Below are 21,450 nucleotides of genomic sequence, written 5' to 3' on the forward strand. Positions count from 1 at the left end.
CATTATGCTTTGTAGCTTCTGCTGATGATCGCCTGTCATACTAATAAACTCAATCTGAGGCCCTAAATATGAGAAGGAGTTGTGATGTGGAGAGCACAAAGGCAAAGTCAAGGAAGAAGCGGGAGGAGGGGCAGTCAGGGAGACAGACGGAGGGAGAGAGAGAAAGAATTAGGTGGACAGTTGGGAGACAGTCAAAGCTGAGAGATAAGATACTTGGATTAGTGAGGAGAGAGCTAGAGAGTGCGAGATGAAGAGGTTAAGATACGGAGAGAGGCAGTTGTGTAATCTGAGGCTTTAAAAATGAGTTGGCTACTGCTGTGGTCGAAGGAGCTCTAAATTGAGATTATAATGGAGGGGATTGTGGGAGAAATAGGTAGCGATACAGAGACACTAATAATGACAAAGATAAAGAGGTCTGCAAGGCGAGGATCAAGACAATGGCTGTTTATGAATCTGCACAGCGACTGATTCCTAATCCTCCTTTAAAATATCACATCATTTAGCCCGAGCAGAACAAACCGTCCGCGAGACACAAACCCACAGAAATGCATAAATAAAAACTCAGTGTTAGTCTTAGATAAAAGTCCTCTTCACTGCGGCTGCCTTTGTAGACAATCAGCCTCAGAGTTGTAACCTGTAACGCGTACCGCGGTAAACGACACAGACTGTTTCACTGATGTATGCAAATTGAATGGAAACTAGGAAAAATACAGATCTTAAAATAGAAAAACAAACGAGACGGAATAATGAATTCAAATTGCCATCACCATAAAGACAATTACTTACACAAGAGAGCAGCCACTTAACACCAATGATTTGAGGTCTGACCAATAAAGGTTGTTTTAGCCAGAGCTTTCACAAACAATCAATACACTAATAACCAAGGATATGGAGTTGGGTGAAGACACAAACGAGTTCAGAGAGGTAATTTTAGCAGGACGAGGTTAAACACCTTTTAAAACTGACTCATATAAAACTTATGAACAAGATCTTTGAGGGTTTGTTCATACCTAACGTGTGTGGTGCAGTTTCCACGCACACAGATGCATGATTGCTTTGGGTTCACTAAGCTGGTGTGAAGTCAGTCAATCCCATTCCACTGGGATAAATCACCAGATCAGGGTCAATTTCACATATCTAGTTTTTTCAACAAAGAAAACGTTTTATCGAATCATATTTGGCTGTCCAATAGAAACATTTGACTATATGTTCCTTTTTCATATAAACTCGCTGGTAAAAAAAAATCTGTTGCCACGGGTGATATTGATGGCTTCACATCCCATTTCAACACAGTCAGAGAAAGTATAAGTTCGCCACAGAGCACAGTTATGAAATTCTGCCGCTCTGCCCAGTGTCTCTCTGCTGTCAGCGCTGACAGCTGGACAGAAAGGCTAAAAACACCGGCACGCTGGACAGGAATGAGTTGGGGTACCCTGCTTGGCGCTGTCGCCGTTGCTCTGCCTTCCATTTCCGTCACTGGCTCGACCTTCATCACAGTTAGCTTTGTGATTTGGTCATTTTAAGACAAGACTAGGTTATAAAGTGTACAGGCTGCCACACTGATGCTGCTGCTCTGCTCTGTGTACTGTGAAAAAAAGATAAAGTGACTCATATTTTGTGAGTCTTCTCGGCATCTTGACGGATGCATTGACGCATCAAACTTTTAGGGAGGAGCCCAAGAAGGATGCTGGATCAAACATTTGCTTCCAAGTGGATTGTTTGCTGAAGATGTGAGAACACGTTTGCATGAATTCAAAAGCTAAACTTCTGATAAATCCATCTCTTAGGTGCAAACCGTCAAAATAGTGATTTTATAATCTGTTTTATGCTGCGTATATATTTATCATCATCAAAATGTCATGCTCATCTGGTTACAATTGTAATATGTGCATGATGCAGATGTGCAAACTTTCCCTTTAACAATACGAAACTGAAAATAAAAAAAATTGGGTGAGTTGTGGTTGTGTCCACATTTATACTGTGACTATATTAAAATGGTAAAAGATGCCTTTTTGACTCTTTTTGATCCCGTTTGTCATTATTAATGGTTGAATGGCATTCTTGAATAATAATGCCAACAATTATTTCAAGCTTTTGTTACATCAGAAAAGATTTATTCAATGCATGTTATTATAGTCTTTGTTACATAAACAAGCAGTGCAGTCAGACAAGCCTACTCCAGAGTTGGCCATTTATAGAAATGCTAGATTTGCCAGAAAATACTCACCTCTTTCAAGGGGCACTCAAAGAATCAGAGGAGCAATGGGGATTCTGCAAGATCAGCTAATTCCCCCTTACCGAACACTTATATGTACATTAATTCTCAGTTAAATAAAAAATATCGAAATATAGCACATAAGGAGGAGGGTGGGGTGGTGATGGAATCTGCAGCAGCAAATGTATCCGCAATGTTGTGTTATATACCTGTAAGAATACATGTGCATTCACAGGACCTCGCTAGCGTGGTTTCATCCCCCCACGGCGCAGACTCTGGGTCCTAATGATGATGATATTTTGGCTTCATTTCTACATAGTGGGAGGAAGAGGAGACGTATCGTCCATCTTTATACAGTCTATATGCCATAGTATGAAGCAGGTGTCAGTCAACAAATACATCACAATTTTAAAGCCTTTTCTGAACTCATACTAGTGTTTTCAGTCCTTAAAACTTCATGTTGAAAGCATTCGATTCATTTGTGAAAAGCCAACATGAAAATGGACTTTAGCCAAGTCGAGATAGACAGACTATCTAAACTAACATCTAAAAACCAAGCTTGAGTAAATGTTGACAGTAAATAAAGAGCACTTGCTCTGTCTGATCGATGACCAAGCCAGACCAGAAAAGTAAGGATGATTGGCATTTGCCACGGATTTGATCTATCTGGTCATCTCCATACCTGTCCCCCTGTCCCCGTGTTGCAAAGGGCAAAAAAAAAACCTGATCAATAAAGCCAATCAATGGCTTTAAAGATTTATCCTAAGCTCTGCTCAGTTCTCAACAGGCTGTCATTCAGCACTGGCTGCCCAGACACATCTTATTCCAACAGGAGACAGCTATTCACTTTCTGCGTTCAACTGTCTGTGGAAAGTAAAGCTCTCCCTGTCGTCCATTCTGAACCATTCTGACAAGAGGCAGTGGTGTGTTTTCGGGGGGCTGAGCGCAGAGATAGGGATCGAGAGGGAGGAAAACGCGGGGTGGCGGATGTGGCGCTGCAGAGAGGCTTGGCTGTAAAAACAGACACTTAGCGGAGGCTTCGCTCAGGAAATCATCAAACAGCAGTTGGTTAAGGGTCTCTCTTGTTCGGTTGCATTAAAAGGACCCTGATGATATGACACCAGCCTGGGCTGATGAATGCGACTTTTGGCTCTGGTTATAGATAGTCCCATTTTGTTCGACACGGGCCGCCTTTCTTCCACTGGTAGCGAGCTGAATGGAGGCTTGGCATTTGAAAGGAAGCCGAGAGATTTGCTGGCGGATTAATCCTTTCATTAGGGAAAGTGAGAAGTTAATTGCGGCAACAGCTGCATCTCTCATGTTTACAGGAGTGACGGTTTAAACACCATCCCTTTTAACGGAAAAAAGCAATTATCAATAAATGCAGGGCAATCTTGGGATGATGAATTGAGCTCAAATTAGCCTTTCTTCGTCGCTGCCGCACATGCGGGCACAAACAGCCGTGTTGGCAGGCAGCATGAGGTCTTTTCCAGAGTTGAATTGTCACACAACAAAGATAAAACACTTGACTTTCTGCGATGAAGAGTTCCAAGGGAGAGTGATCAAAGGTGATCTGTAGTCGTGATTTTCGAGATGATGAGGAGAGAAGGGGGAGATGAGGAGAGAGCGCAGGGAGGCAGGGGGGAGCGTGAAAGACTGAGGGGGAAGAGGATTTGGGTGTGTTGATACACTGAGGAACAACAACCTCAACAAAAGAAAGATCTTGCCAGAAAACAAGTCACATAATGCCAGCAATTGAAAAACTGAGACAGTGTGGATGTCAACATCTAAAATTTGAGTTTTAAAAAAGGAGTCTCTAAGAACTTTCCAAGAGGGGAGAGATAGCTGTGGAGGAAGTGGGGCAGGCATGGAGGATGAGGCATGACGGAGAGGACAGAAGGTAAAAGTAACACGATCATTGAAAACAAGGGCAACGGGGAGTCTGACAGTGAGAGGGGATGGATGGGGAACAAATGACGTGGGGGAGGACAGCGACGGAGAGAGGAGAAAGAGGAAACAGTGGTGCTCAGGAAGCCGGAGTAACATTCACCGTTTGAGACGATCAATTTCCAATCCCCTCAATAATAGATGTGACTAGCACGGTGGGCTGTTGTCTTTCAGGCTTGACCGACCGAAATACAATCCCCACTGGGAGCCCATGCACACACCTACACACACATGCACAAACAGACACACCCAATCAAAACATGTCCAATTTTGACACATACTCTAAGCATAACTTGTGGGCTAACCTTGAAACACATGGAAAGAAACAGAGAAATTGGAATTTAAGGGAAAATGGAAATTGTTGTTGTTTGCTGAGGCCTTGATATCGTCTCCATGGTCACATACCGATGCACTGCTGTCACTGAGGCTCTCATTCATCTACTGAACGTGTTGTCCACTTTGCACATTGACATAAAGCGGCTCCCACCTCTGTTTCTATTCTCCCGTTCTTGTGTTGTGTCCTTTTAATCTCATGCCTCATCTTTCATGGCAACTGTTACACACACTCATGCACATTTCCGAGGCCACGTTGCACGGACAACTTGCACTTTAAAGAGCCGGTATCAACACACACACACACACACACGCGCACACAGTAGCATCAGGTAACATAACAGCGAGCATCAAGTGGAAGGCAGGCATGTGGAAACCTCAGCATGACAGAGCACAACAGGAACAGGCTCTCACTCAGCCCATATCTGTCACGACCACCTCGCATCGCTTTACCCAGATGTGTCACACCAGAACCTGCACACGCACTCCCTACACATTAGCTCTATCTCCAGCTGTTCCTTCTGCAAGTACGTGTGGAAGAAATTGGGGGTTGGGGGGTTGGGTGCGTGTGTGCGTGTGTGTGTGTGTGTGTGTGTGTGTGTGTGTGTGTGTGTGTGTGTGTGTGTGTGTGTGTGTGTGTGTGTGTGAACCTACAGATTGAAGGAGAATCTGTTCGCATGCGTTCTTTTATCTTTGCTGACATTTTCCATATTGCGTGTCACAGCGTATCTGTGCAGACGCATGCAAAGAAAGGGTGACAAAAGCAGAACAATAGGAATATGTTAGAGTGCGTGTGTGTTGTTGGGACAAACCAGGAATGGTTCCACAATTGAAAACATGTCAGCCCGACACACTCAAAACACATTAAAGCACATGACAAGCAGTGGAAGAGCAGAGCTGATACTTGTGAATCACTGAATCCGTGTGTTGAGGGTGCATCCAGTGAGTCGTATTTTTGCAGAGAAAACAATCATTAGGCGTTTGCTGGTGTTTCGATTGCCCAATCGAGAAAAGAAATTGAATCTGTAAAGTTTCCAGACACTCGTAGCCATAAAACATTTGAACCAATTTGTGGGAGTCAGCTGAACGTCAGCGGCATAGTCATCATAACAGCCTGTGATAATAGATGACAAACACTTGGACAGAAGGCAGAGTGGATAGTGTCGCAGTGAACAGCACCACACGAACAACCACCGGCAACAGGTGAGCAAACACCTCAGTCATCAAACATGAGATAACGCGGTAATTACTTTGTTTGGATACATCTATGATTTATTTACATGAAGATAAGGAGATATGTCAAGTAGCTGTGTGGCAATCTGTTCCAGTGGCGGGAAAGTGGAATTTGTGTTTGCTGTGGGCTATTAAATGATGTATAATTCACCATATTAAAGCAACGGGAGCTGCAGTAAAGCCAAGTTCTCCTCGAAAACAAATGAATGCAAGTCTTTCAATATGTAATAATACAAATATTTAATTAGGACCTCTACTTTAATTACAATCCAGAAAGAGGAACTCTAATTTAATTTAAACAACAACTTCAAATGATTTTTTTCTGACAATACATACTGTGTAAAAACTAGCTTAAATGTGCTCCTTGGATTGAAAAGGTCAGGAGAATTCTGTTGCTCCTACACAGTCGGGATAAAACAGCTCTATGTTCTTCTGGCGCATTCCTGTCCCCACAGAGCACTTCAGTATTCTGGCTTTCTTCTGCCTGGTAGCACGACTTCTTCATATTCTCATGTTGAACTAAGACGACTGGATGATACAGTGACTCACTATTTCTTCTTCAGATACAAAGTGTTATCATATAACGGGACAGGCCTGGGCTAGCTGATTATCATGCTAACTTCAGTAGTGCATAACAGTTTTTTTTTAATTACTAGTGTAGTGCCCTTTGTAAACCTGACTGTTTTTTATGGACTGTTCTCTTGTCCTGTGTTGATGCTCCAGAATTATTCCTTGTCATTAGTGAATCCTCCTCAAACAGAGGCAAGCTAGAAAACTTTGTGTTCATCCTACCTGGTTTATCTGCAATTAAGATTTTTAAGTCAATGTTTTTCATAAAGAAAAACAAAATTTCCGTTATTACCGTTCACATTTGCTTGTTCACGGGTTACTCGTACAGAAAGACTGACAGACGACTGTGGAATTTAGTAGGTAGATTTACATATCTTTGTAGCTACCTTGCTACATAGGAACATGTAGTCCTTGTTCTTACCAAATTTGTTTCAACTGTTTCTCCAACTTGCTGAAAAAACTCTGCTGCAGACAACACCTGATCTATTTTCTGAACAAATCTGAGGAGCAGGCTGTGATTGCCTGTGACTGAAGCCTGGAATCAGGCTGGGGAGGTGGTTGATTCAATCTGTCTCCAGTCTGAGAGGAACCGGCTCGATTTAGCCAATGAAGTGAAAATACCTGTGTGGGTCCACCATGGCAGAGTAGGGGCTATAAATGTAGGTGTGAAGCAATATTAAACAAAGCTGTTCTGCATTTATTGATTTGTGTTCTTGGTTTTAGTTTTCCTGACAGTGCCTTTTTTTATGCCCTGCATTTGAACCAAAACCAAATTTTCAGAGGCTCCACTGAAAGTATCATAATTTGAACCCTGCCTCTATTGAACAGCCATGCGATGGATTGGCAACCAGCCTGGAATTTTCCTTCCTGACCCTGGGCAGAAAAAAAGTTGGCCTGTTAAATGAATCATTGCAGATTTGTTAGATTGACAAAATACCGATTGCTATTTGATAATGGGATCAGTTATGTATCCCTAAACATTGTGATAGTCTGTGTTTCATTTTGCAACATTGGGTTTGAATGCTTTCCGCAAAACTAATTTGAAGAATAATAACTATTCAATCTAAAAGAAATCAATACAAACAAAAATCTATAATTTTTAAACTTCTTTTTCATGAATCTATTCCATTTATCTGACCAACATTATTCAGGCTTTCATTAATCTTCTTGCAGCATGTATAAAAATAGCTGGAATCATTGTACAGATACAATATGCTGGGGGGGTGGGCAGGGAGGGTATTGTATTATGATAATGAAAAGAATCAAGGCATTTCTAGGCCAGGACTAGGAACAGAAAACTGCTTCCCAAGAATCGAGCTTGACTCCCCAGTGAGCAGCTCGCCTGGCGCGTAGCAGCCGTGCACGTACAAAACAGGGGGAAAGAAAAATTACAGTCCACTTGAAGAGAGACGAGTGACAAGACTGTAAAGAACAAACAACCTTTCCGCCTAACATTGTGTACGACGCAATAAGAAACACATTCTCCATCCAAAGCATGCTCCGTCGAGCTCAAAACACGTTTCCTGCATCGTAGCACTGTGAAGTCCCTGCCATGTAGGCCGAGCCAAAACAAATGTAATGTCAATGCAATAATAAACGAGCTTTGTGTTTGAGTGCGACCATGATAATTAGTCTCAAGACGGTATGTTAGTAGAGAGAAGGCTCATAAAATATAGAGGCCATTTGGCGAGCACTCAAGAACAAATCTGTATTCTAAGAGCGGGGGTTGTTACACTAATGTTCTACACCGTCTAAAACTGGCAGAGGCATAGTCAGAAAACTTTGTTTAGAGATGCTGACGGTTCCCAGCAGCAGGCGAGAAAGATTCCTGAGTCAGCGCACGTACATGCATGCACACACCCCCGCAGACACACATGACAAACATGGAGACAGGCCACATACTCTTTAAAAAATCCTTTTAGTTGACTCGATTTCCCCATGGGCACGGGGAGATTGTGCGCATCACCATTCAAGGTTCCCTGACAAAATTGGGGTCGCCGCTGAACGGCATGGCAACTCAAGGTCACGGAGATGATAATGATGTTTATGAGGTCTAAATCCACAAAATAAGATTTCCTCTGTTCCCTCCCCCACAAGTGCCAACCTGCCGAGCACGCAGGCATTGTGACGAAAAGTCTACGGTCTGTTCCGCAATTTCAGCTAGAAGCCGTGTCACATTGAGCGATAGAGGCGAGAAAAGGAGGGGGACAGTACACAGAATCCTGAGAGTCCCAGGACTCATAGTGTATGTGCCAGTTGTAGGCGGGTAGGAACAAAAGAAACATTCCCACAGTTTAATGCAGTGAATTATAACATCTGCAGGGAATGCAGTGACATTTTGACAGCACTAATCACCTCATGTGAACCTGAACCAGAACCTCTTCTGTTTGCTTAGGTAACCGAAGAAATCTCCAGCAGCTGAGACCACGGGAAACACTGTAGCAAAAAATCACAAGGCGTATATAGCAGATATCTCTGCTGCTCATTGGGTGGTCCAAAAAGCTCCTGGTGGGCTCTTTGGTTGAAGAGGCTAGCTGCTTGCTCAAATTGTTATACGGTGTGTTTTCACAGCTTCAGTTCAAACAACCCCCCTCCGTCGCCAGAGAGTGGGTGCCATGGTCAACTGTCTTGGCCATCTCCTAAAGGAACTGGCAAAGGAAGAAGAAAAGAGTTGTATTCCTTTGAATGCTTAAGGCTGTTTTCCCTCTTGTCCTTTCATTTCTGTAGCATTGATTATGCTTGTAAAATTAGATTTTTTTTGTTTTGATTAAAGCATCAAAAACACCGCAGCTCAGTTTAAGTAGGATTTTTCGGAAGGGAAACTTGCCAGGCCTAATTGAAGCGCTATTTAATAGCAACAAACAACGCAAAAAATCTGTGACAACTCAATCGCTGCGAGTACACACAGCTGAGCTGCCAAACACATATACTGTGCTTTTAGTAGATCAGTGTAGATAATGCACATATACAGTATAAGCAGTGAATTATATATAATGTATTGGAAAAGCAGCCATGTGCATCAGAGTAAGACTGGGGCTGTCCGGATTTACCACAAAAGTGCTCACACACACTCCTAACGTAAATACGCTCAACCTCGACCCCAAAGTGCTGCTACACACCCAATTACAATTAATTTCTTTTCTCTGTGTTCCTCGGGGGCCAGCGTATCGATGATTCATTTTCTATTTTATCAAAGTAACAGGAGTGCCATTAAAAAGAGATCAGTCAGCCACCAGGCACGAGGAGGCTGCTTCTAATTGGCCATTCATCAAAAAGCCTTCTCAAGTAGATCACAGCGCTGGAATATCACGCGTGACAACTGAATCGCACTACATTAATTACACTACTGATGAACCTCATGCTCTGCCGCTCGCCCCTGCGATTCTGGAGAGGCTGGGAAACGCGCAGATGCACACACACACCTGGACGCGCGTGCACGTGCACCAGGATACACTCCAGGAGAGTCACAGAAGGCAGCTCGTTCTGAAACGTGACGGGATTCAATCGATCACACCAAATAAAAAATTGGGTTTCTAATCGATGTAATTTGACACTGAGATGAACATGAGCAATCTCTTCCTATGCTTCTGTATTTTTGGCTTCAAAAACCCGTCACTGAGGTGCAGCCAATTCATCTACTCAATATTACAAGTCAACCTTTAAAAAGATCCTTTCAACCATTTCACCTCACAGCATGTCCGATGTGTTTTCATAGAGGCAGAGCACTGGTTTGAAAAGATATTATAGTCACTGTCTCTCCGTCGTCTTAGTTCAGCTTAGCAGCAGGACACACACACAGACGAAGGATTCTGAGCTCGAGCTCTCTCCTCTCACCACGTGCAGGGAATTCTCCCTTTCATCCATTTCCTGATGCACTCTAACTAGACAGTTTTCGGTCATGTCCCAGAATTATGCTAGCTCTCTAGCTTCCCTCACACACACACAAAAACACAGACAGCTGCAAATCCGCTGACAATTCATCCATCTCTGAATCTCAAATTTTCTGGTTTGAGCACTTTGGTGCCTTATTCCCCTCCTCCGGCAGCTGGATCAGCTGGGGCCGGTTAAATCACTAAGCAGTTGCCCAGAGGCCAAGAAACAGAGAGGAAACCGCTGTTAGTATGGTGACTGAGCAGCTACGGGGTTAAAATGGGCATAAAAGGAGCCACATGCAAGCTAGTTTGCATGTAAGTGCACGCACATACATTTATCTGCCGTGTTTCCTTTAGGCACAGGACTGATGAGGAAGGAATCTTCAAAGTGACGGTGTGAAACCCAGATGGTGTTTGATGTGTGGATAATGATTTAGGTAAGGCTACGCAACACTTTCTCCACATCCTAGCTCAACAGAAGCCTGAAACTATTTTGTAGACTTGAGCATGAAAACTACAGTAGAAATTGGGAACTTTACGCGGCACAGGGTATGCAGGTCTGAAGTCTTGGATGTGCAGATTGTTCCTAAACCAGCCTGTCTGTGTAACGTCTTTTCATACATCAAGCTGCAACAGACATATAAGGAGAGCTGCGCCCCGTGGGAATCAAACTTGTGCCCCGGCAGCCTCCTGTGCACGTCATCTCCTGCACAGGAACTCTGGGCTTGGCTCTGCAGCTTTCAATTCATCATTGTCATACAGTAATTCAGTATGTAATGTGCCTCGAAGTCCCTAAGAAACAGAGGACCAGACACACTGTCTACACGGGGCCTGCTAAGCCCAGTCAGCGTCCTGTAGGACCCTCTATTCAACACAGGAATAAGCCAATTATCTTCATGGAGTAGGCACATTTACAAAAGGATTTACTAAATTCCTACAGGACCCCTATGTCAGAGGTGGCAGCTTATCATGTAGGTTTCTTTCCGTCATGGCCCCTCATATACCCACACACAGACACATCTGCAGTAGATGTGACACATGCAGCCGTGCAGATGCACATTACCACCAGCCCACCTCAGGCACAAGAATTACTGGCGGCCTTGATACCCATGAGCAATAACACCGACGTGATAAATAACACACACAAAAAACAAGCCACCTTCTGTGCAATCAAATTTTATTATTCACAAGTAATTGTTCAGAATTTTTTTTTTCCTTTCCTGAGTATGATCAGTTACTGGTAACAATCATTGGCATCTTTTGGAGGTCCTCTTAATCTCTGTTAAACCATAATAAATTAATTTAAGTAGCTACAGTTGGTGCATTCAATTTGATTTGTGCTCCTGAATAGAGAGATCAAAACAAATAATTGAAAAGAAAATTACAGGAGTCAAATTTAAAACTGCCATTCCACCGTGTGTTTTAAAGATTTGCAACCAAACTTTGCACAAAGCCTAAATGTCTAAACTGTGAAAATAAAACTTAACATCGAATATCATGATAATGGATTCCCTGTGCTAAAAGTGCTAATTGTAGCTTCCTACGTTTCAGAGCAGCTCAGTGAGGTTTGACCCTACTTGGGTATTCCACCCTCATTATCGTTAACATGTAATGCTAATGTTGGCTGGGCTGTGAGGATGATATTCCTGTACTTTGATCTGTTCTTCACTTGTACACCTTAGTCCTCCCACCACCATGACTCATGATTGCAACAAATGTTGTGGGAAAGCTTAATTCTTGGGATCAGTGCAATATCCAAACAAAAGAAGCTGCAATTGTTTGGATAAATGTAAAATGTATCACAACATATTGTTGAAGCCCAATGTTGTGCTACACAAATACCAAGGATGCCTACAAATCGTATTGTCCAGATGTAAAGGAGCATGCTTGTATGGCGCAGACCCCTTTAATAATCACATCATCAAAAAAAGGTTTAGCGAAAATGAAATTCAATCATCATTCCCACTGAAATTAGAGATCACATCTTACAATCACACTCCCTGTCAAAATACTTTGATGATGTAAACTGTTTTTTTGTTGTGCAGTCCTACAATTTTATTTAACAAGGTTTGAGTCTAGATTAAGTTAAATGTGATGGATTTCTGTACTTACAATCCGCTGTACTAGCGTAGGTAAGCGTAAATCAATAGATAAACCACAAGGCCCATTTGAGTGCAGCCTGATGGGTCTGACATTGCTTCTGCTGAGAAGTTAAGGCTGAATTAATGCTACGCTAGCTCTTTTGAAAGTTTGACATGAATGAATTTAAGATAGACTTGTTCAAGTTTCTTGTAAAATGTATTTAATTACTCATACACATTGCTAACTGAAATACTGTACATACAGGCAAAAGCTATTTATCCCACAATTTAGTTTATTTTACACTTACTATTAATACTTTAAGGTTAAAAAAATTGATTAATCCCTGTTTGTGCTGCTCTGCCATGAGCGCCATACATGATGGTCTATATTGCTCGGTTAGTGACCATCAGTTGTGCACTACTTTTCACGATGCATTGTGGGAAACAATGAGTGCACTATATAGGGTATGAAAAATGTCCCTAAACGTTTGGACACCAATACAAAATGGCGAACTCACATATTTGAGGTAGGAAGTGCTTTGGACATCCCTGGTTCCAGACGTATTCAGTCATATTTATGTTTCTCATAGACGATATCACATGACTCACAATTATAGCACCTCTATAGTTTGGATTGGCACTAAACTCAAATAATGAACAACTGTGTTAGAAAATATCTGGTTCATTGATTAAAAAGCACAAGGAACAATCTTGTGTTCATAAAAATGTCACAGACCAAGAACACTACGACTTCAGCAGGATACATCGAATCACCGATCTTATGATTCTACTGTTAATGCCACTGTGTACTCTTATAGTCTGGATGAATTGAATCTGTAGTTATCCTTAGTTAACTTGTGTTTCTATGTTGTGGATATAAAATGATATTGTTGAAAGAAAAGAATGAAATTGGAATTCACAGTGGAGAGAAACACGTCTGTGCCAGCGGCCTCTCCCACTTCCCATTCCACTACTGTGTTGATATTAACCCTCAAGCAAACTCCCTCGGAGACGGCAACTATAGAGTCAACTCACTAAACTGTTGAAGTAATGGAGTACTACTGGGATTACTAACTGAAATGTAATTCCAGAGGATGAAATCGTAATCCTGACAATACTGAAAAAACAATTAGGACATTATCTTTTATATCTTATGTAAATGCATCTCTGCCCAATACTGATTTTCTAGTTCATTATTTGTTGCTGATTTTATTTTACTTCAAGGAGCCCGAGAGCTTTGCCATTAACACAGTGTTCTTCCTCCACCTACGCTTTCATAAATTTGACATCTGCCAACATTGAAGACTTGTAAGAAAATGCTCAGTGTCATTATCAAGCTCTCAATTCCTGGCTCAACTTCAACTTTCCATCAGAAATAGCGAGAAATATTACTAGTTTCAGCTCACCGCAGCACTACTGCAGCCATATCACCAATGCGCGCACACACACACACACACACACACACACACACACACACACACACACACACACACACACACACACACACACACACACACACACACACACACACACACACACACACACACACACACACACACACACACACACACAAGCTTTTTCGTTCCTGTCAATGTCTGACTCTCTTGCCCTCTCTCCTTCTCATTTCAACACAGTGGGGTATAAATGTAAATACACACACACAGTCCAGAAAAGCCTCCCTTCTTTCTGTATAACAATGTCTCCAGTGGAGCGAGCTGCGCTACTTCTTTCACTGCCGTCTTCATTCATCCATCCATTCCAAAGAGCCATCCACCACCGAGCTGGGAGTTGCCTCCACCAGTCCAAATCTCACTCTGAAATTCTGTCCACTCCGGCAGTACCACAGACCTCCTGCTGGCTGCAGATAAAGGATGCCCCTCCATACTTTCAATTCTTTTCAAAGGGAGAGAATTGAGGAAGATCAGAATGACGTGCGGCTTCTTCAGAATGTGTGGGTGTCATTATATGCATCCCCACCTGCCTGCATTACCACATGCACGCGAGTAAACAGCGATGTTGGTCTGAGAACAATCAGACCGTGACAGACTCTGCAGCACCATCCCACAGGCATCCACAGAGGAAAAACACTGCACCGCCAGACATAGCTATTTCCTCTAAATGACCGCTCCCCTCCCCTCCATTCCTTCCATCACCACCAGGGAGTGAACGGCTCCATGTCTCGGCGTAGCACTGCTCAGCCTGGGGTCAGCGTGTCCTGCTCTAACCTCCATTCGGGGGACACTTGGGACACGACGCTGCACTGGGGGACGATTGGGGAAAAGCGTGAAGGATGTTCAAGTTAAATCCCACACTTCCTGGGAGATGCTCGCTGTGAAACCCTCGGTGAATTCCCCCTTCTATAAAAGTTAGCATCAGTAATCATGTCCTCACCTCCTGTGATGCACGACCACCATCAAAGGGCACTGACGGAAAGGAATACTACATCATCCCTCACATCTATATGGAGCTTAAAAGGAAGCGTCACATATATGGATGAAAAATTGCTCATCAGTCCCTTTCCTTCAGTACGTAATTGGAGATGATAAAGTGGAGATTCAGTTCTGCGTAAAAGTCACTGCAGAGTCACAGGCTTTTCACTCACCCATTCAAAAGACTGACACCAGAGGAAAAGTACTCTGCCGAAAGGTTTTTTTACAGCTCATTCCAGTTTCCCTGTGCCTGGAAAGCAAGAAGAGGGGACCGCATGGCTGATCTGAGGCAATGTTAGATCCTGGAAGCATCTTGTTTCACTTTGAAACAATCGGAAAAGGGAATTCTGCCATTACATTATCTCTGTGTGCAAGGGCCCTGGGGAATGTTCATGTCTTGAGCACTAAGCATTTATTTCCTTGTTCTCCGTGAGGATCCCTAGGAGGCCATGTTGTTTGATTCATTTCACTGAACTGTCAGCTAATGAATGGTACGCGTCCGTCTACTGCCACACACTCCGTCGGAAGACAGAAGCCCCTGTGGGCCTGCATCTCGGGGGTTCTCCCATTCTCATTAGGAGGGAATCAAAAGGAAATAGAGACTCACTGATCATTTACCGTGATCCCTGTGTGTGTTTCCCACGGGGGGGTGGATGTGAAGCCATTATTTCTGACCATAGAAGGGGGATCAGCGTGTTAAGAGGTGTCTCCAACAATTTCAGGGGGCCACATGGTTGATGGGGTTTGAGTGAGTCTTTAAAGAACGAATGCTGGTGGAGTCTGGAACTGTAATCGTAAGTAATCTGTCTTTCTTTTCCAGTACAAGGTACTCCGGGCAGAAGGGCCAACAAGGTTATGTAAGATTGGTGGGTGAAAATGGTTAAAGAAAATTTAATTCAAGGATTCAGTTCCTCACTTCATCTTCTTCTCTCTTGCTTCTCTCCTGAACTCATAAACCTTTTTTCTCTGCCAGTGTTGTTCAATCCTCCCTTCTCTCTCTCCCACCATCTATCCAAGACCCCCCCGGGATAGATGGAAGGATACTGTCCCATCTATCCCAGACCCCTTCCTCTATTGTCAGCCTCAATGCACATTGATGTCCACTAATGTCTCTCTCATGTCACAACAACACTGTCTCTCCTCCCAGCGTCTATTCTTCAGGCAGTTTTATCGCCTGCATAAGTCACTGACTCAATGCGACCAGCTTCCACTACCTCTCCCATTTCTCTCCCTCTCTACTTTCCTCCTACCCTCCACTCATTTTACAGGCTTACTTCTAATCTGTCCTCATGGCCTGTCCACCTTTCATCTACTCCCCTATTCTCCATCTCCACTCCTCTCCTCCCTTGATGTCTCCGCCTGACTCCCTCCCCCACCCCTTCCTCTGCTCTCTCTTGGACCTCCCTACCACTCTCTGGTGCCCATCTGGGTAAATGCAAGTGTTATATCTGATGTAAACAATTACTAACTGAATGCTGACACACAGATTACTCTGCTCCCCCTCTCTCTCAACCACATAAAGAGCGTGTGTCCAATCACTAGTTTCCCACGTCCTATTTTCTCCCTTGAAAAAAAGAAAAAAAAAACCTGGGGACGGCTCGTCCGCAGAAAATTACAGAAAAGTGCTCCCGCAATCAAAGACACTGACGCACACTGTGAGAGACACACAAGCAGAGACAAACATATGCACAAAAACACACATCATAAAAGATGCACATACACAAAAACAAATAAGAGTCGTGGTGTTCGCAGACATTGAGCTGATTTTACCCATGTACCCTGGTGCTACAGTCATGTATAATACATGAGCTCTCCACATATACATAAACATGTCTCGCACTGATCAGAGCCATTAGTCGCTTAAGGCTCATCATATGCGCGCGTCCATGGGTATGTGTGAGGCATTCATGTGGACCATTAGTTTGTATCTGTATGCTCAACAAGGGTCTACCAGAGCACAGACTTCCCACTTGAGAATTGGCCCAGCTGCACAGAGGACTGTATCAAAAGCTCGCTGCGCTCCCTACAACATCAAGAAATTATATATAGATATGGCAGACCCACTTTTCTTTGCTCTTACAAAAGATATAGTACACAGCCGGCTGCCACAATCGATAGGACCTGAGAAAGCAGGTCATAAATCCCAGCAAATGTATTTCCCAGAAGGGCAATGGATGCTTATGGGGTGTCACACAAAACACAAACATTATCACATATTGTGCACAGCGTTTTTTTTTTTTTTAAATTGCACAGGCACAAAGCGCATCACTAACACCTCTGGATATGAAGCCAAATACTTATTATCAGGGATTTAGAGGGTCGCGTTATAAATGGACGCAATTAAGCCGGATTTTCTACAGCGACCCGCAGCCGATCAACCTCATTAGAGACGCGCTGAACCGCGGAGAAGTTGCGCATTCGGACGGCGCGCAGGTAGAATGTATCTGCCCCGGGGTGTCTGTGTCTGAGCTCGGCGTGTGACAGTCTGTCAGTCGCTGTCCCACCACCACCACCGACCTCCGTTAACTGCCTCTTCCAGACAAGACAGCGGTGCGCACACGCACGCTCGTCTGTTAGGAATCGGTTCGCATGCGTAAAAATGATTGCCCCTTTCCAATTTGCGCAAAAAGTGACAGCACCCTCCTCTCCTTACCTAGTCATCATAATAAAACACGGACTATGAATCAGCCAGGATCGATACACGGATCGATACGAGGATCAATCAGTGTATACAACAGTTATTAAGGTGAAATCCCCCCCACGCATAGAAGCACATAGAAGCGCGTGCCAGCGGACAGGTCCTCCATCTCTGTGAACGGGGGCTTCCAGTGAGGAACCCCGTGTTAATTAGGACACTGGCTCCACCGTGATGTGTCTGATCACCTGTTATTTCACATGAGGCTGCAAGAACGACTTTTAGAAGGACGGACAATCCAGTAAAAAAAAAAAGCGTCGGGATCTCGCAAATACGCGCGGAGTCCGTATCCGCCGGGAGAACAAACGCACGCATTGAATTACCTGAAAACAATTACAGGGAAGCACAAATTGATATTGAAGTGGATCCCATGTAATGTAATATCAATTTATAGCGTGAATTGTTTCTTGGTGAATGAGAAGCGGTGATGCCAAAGAGCGAGCAGGCAGGCAGACAGTGAGAAGACGCAATTCCCAAATATCAAGCGAAGGGGGAAACTGGGTCTGATCTCCAGTCGGTCTGACCGCTGTGAGGATGACAAACATCATACATGATCCCAATGACACACGTGTTAGAGTCAGATTCCGTCTGGATTTACCTCTGGATGTCGGATCTCGCTGCGATTGACTCAAGTTTCTTCCGTCCGTCGCCCCGCGCTGCCCGTCAGCAGGTCACAAAACTGAGAGAGCGAGAGAAGGACAAACGGTGAAAGCGTCTCTCTCTCTCTCTCTCTCCCCCTATCTCTCTCCCTCTCTCACACTCTCATCTCTCTCATCCAATAACAACGTGAATTGAAAATCTCAGGACCTTCTCTCTCTCTCTCTCTCTCTCTCTCTCTCTCTTTCTGTTTTTCTCTTTCTTGGAAGTGATTAATATTCGCAAAATGTCTCTCATCAATCATAATCACCACCACCTCCTCAATCAACACCACCACAATCTTCATCATCATCATCATCATCATCATCATCATCATCATGGCATCCACAAATCAATACGTAACTCTATCTAATATAATATACATGTGGTACATAATGAGTTGGAACGTAAGCCTGAATTCATGGTTAAGAAATATAATATTAATTCATGATATCAGTTATAAAATACTGTTATGATAAGATGAAATGAGTCATAATATTTGTATTAAAAAGGTGTCACCATATGATGACGTGTAGTATACAAGTTGAGACAGAAACACATAATACTGCATGAAATATTGGAAAGAACTCTTGATACTGATTTCTAATGAGGCACAGGTTTCTAATTAATGGTAATAATTATTTACTAGTGCTCTATTGATTAGTCACAATCCCTAATGAGACACACACAGAAATTAATCTCACTATATGAAAGGCCAAAACGTGTTAATGGCTTATAGTATAGCTGATCTATAAATAATTAGTACATTAAAGCATTAATCATTAAATGAAGGTGTCACTTAAAAAGCATAAAGTCTTTATGAATGTCACCTTCCTTGAAAGCAATTGAGTGTTCCTGTTGTAATTTTAAGTTTTTAATTTGCATAAACACCCTGAAACCTCACCTGACTGAGTTCTGATGCAGGTGATACACTCATAAAAAGAAAGGCACTACATCAATAGTTTTTCCAGGATAAATCCATTACTCTCGCAGCGGGAGGGACAGACTGTGAAAACCTGGTGTTTACCCAGAGCCGCCTCCAAACTAATTGAAACCACACAGAAGTCGTCAGTGTTGCTGCATCTTTTTGAGACAGAGGACCAAACAGTCTACAGTAAACTTGGTTTGTAAATCAGAGCGCAACAACCAACATGGCACATTGTGTAACAATCTGCATAAGGATTCTCCATCAAATCTGTGGTCAACACGCATGGCTTTGAGTGTGAAGACATCCGAATGGGCATATTTTAACTAATGATTAGGTTATAGGGATGTGGAATATGGCAGGATGGGGGTGCAGTGGTTGGTATTGTCCTGGTTCCTGTCCCTATTCAGCCGGAGAGTTTCTGTGTGGGCTTTGCATGGTCTCAGCATATACTCTCGATATGATTATTCCAGCTTCCTCCCACAGTCCAAGGATATTGATTGGAGACAAAATTGTCCGTAAAAGGTGTGAGCGTGAATTGTTGTTTGTCTCTGTATGTTGGCCCTTTGATGGACTGGCGACCTGTCCGGGTTGTAACCTGCCTTGCACCCACTGTCAGCGGGGATTGGCTCCAGCAACCCTGCAATTATAATTAATCGATTGCTGTTAGGGCCACGAAATCCACCTCCACCAATTGATGGATCGGTTCAAGAGAAGATTTCAGGCGACAAAGATTTTCTTTGGTTAAATCAACTATTTTAACTATGCACAATCTAGAATATTTTATAAAATGGTTTTGCACATTCTCAGTGATGGAGAAAGTGGATTCAGTATGTTTGTTAAAAATCAAGGGAAAATGTCTGTCTTGGTGGTTAGAGTTAAAATACATTCCATTATTGACAAAGTGAGTCATTTCAAATGGAAAGCCATGGATTTTTTAAATTCAGAGCACTGTCCCCATGAATCATTACCAATCTTTTTCTAACACGAACCATCATCATCATTAGCATCATCATTATCAACACCAAGTCATCATCTGATTGCAGGCCAGCGATAACAGTATTGTACTTGCATTAATCAGACCATCTTGATCATCGTCACAGTCCTATTTCAAAAAGCCATTACCTCCATCCTTATCACTTAAGAACAAATTATACCTCATCATCTCCACACACATAGCCACACACATGTGCACACACATTTTTCATTAGGCTGATACGTCCTCCTCAGTCATTACACGTGCTGCAAGTCCCATATCTTCAGCCTACAGTGTACTTGTAGACCGACTCCCCCAGAAACCCTTTGAAGAGCAGGGACACCGAGGGAAAGAATAATGTGTATGTGTGGCCATTAGAATAGTAAAAGAGAGGCAGTGCTGCTTCTCTATTATAGAAACACAGCCGAACAGGGCCAGCTAGACGACGGAGCATGAAAGCACTGATTTATCCACTGGCGAGAGAATGTGTGGTTTTTCTAGTGTGAGGAGGAGAGGAGGAATAGAGAGAGAGAGTAATGTATGCATCTCTCTTTAGTATTGAACGTGTGTCTAAGTTATTAAATTTAACATGTACAAAGGCGTGTGTTTGTGTATGGTACATTGTGTGCACACTGATTGCTGCATCTTCTTCTCCTCCTCGGTCCAGGGTGCATGTCGGCCTGGATGTGCCGTGCTATGCCACAGACTGGAGAGTCGGTTTTGCCGTACATGTGTTTGGCAGGTAAAGTCGGTTGGCCCGGCAGTAGAACAAGGATGGGTTTATTGTACACAGTACCAGAAAATAGGCTTTTAGGCACAGTGTTAAGAGACAACTTGGACTAAATACATAGTTTGTTGTATTTACAGATGTACAGTGCAACATTTTGTGAATGACTCAGACTTCACTTTTTAAGTGTTTTCTCCTATTCAGTGAAATACTGTAGCGTGACATCTGCTAGAAGGAGGGGTGCACATTTTCTCTACAGATTCACGGTTCCCAGATGATGAATCCCACCCTAACTTTAGCAGTTTAGAGTTTTAGGCAAATGGATCGCCATGATATCATTCACAGAAATTCGAGGACGAGGATGGATTCTTATTACTTTGGTGAACATGTGACATTTCATAGAGCTAGATCAAGTCAAATCTTAAATTTGTAAATTTTTTGGGGTTTAGGACCGAAAACCAACAAAGTAATGATATTTCCCTAAAACGTCAGCTGTACTTTGTGTACTAGCTGACATTACCATGCTAACAGGCTACATTAAGATGGAGGAACAGTAAACATTATAAATATTCAACAGAAGGCCTGTGTTACCTTTGTCACTGGGTGAATATCAGCATACTAATGTCAGCTTTTAGCTCAAAGTACTGCTGCTGGCTAACAAGGTCAGGGTCATGTGACCCAGGGAGCCAGCCAAAGACACACATTAGACATTAGGTTTGTTTTTGCAACCCCTGTTTTCTTTGTCTAATGACAAACAGTCAAAAAGCGAGGGGAACTTAAATCCAGTAACTACAGGTTTCATAGCTATCAC

The 21,450-nt window shown here is 43.1% G+C and overlaps 1 protein-coding gene across 2 annotated transcripts in view; it reads right to left on the reverse strand.

Moving 5' to 3' along the window:
- Positions 1–18,101, reverse strand: part of LOC118117832 — a 146,965-nt gene extending 128,864 nt beyond the window's left edge. For both annotated transcript variants that reach the window (XM_035170429.2, XM_047342121.1), the window contains exon 1: positions 17,974–18,101. The gene's annotated coding sequence lies outside the window, so the exon portion shown is untranslated. The remainder of the gene's footprint in view (positions 1–17,973) is intronic.
- Positions 18,102–21,450: the final 3,349 nt, after the last annotated feature.

The sequence above is a fragment of the Hippoglossus stenolepis genome, chromosome 11 (genome assembly GCF_022539355.2).
Source record: "Hippoglossus stenolepis isolate QCI-W04-F060 chromosome 11, HSTE1.2, whole genome shotgun sequence".
Taxonomy (NCBI): Eukaryota; Metazoa; Chordata; class Actinopteri; order Pleuronectiformes; family Pleuronectidae; genus Hippoglossus; species Hippoglossus stenolepis.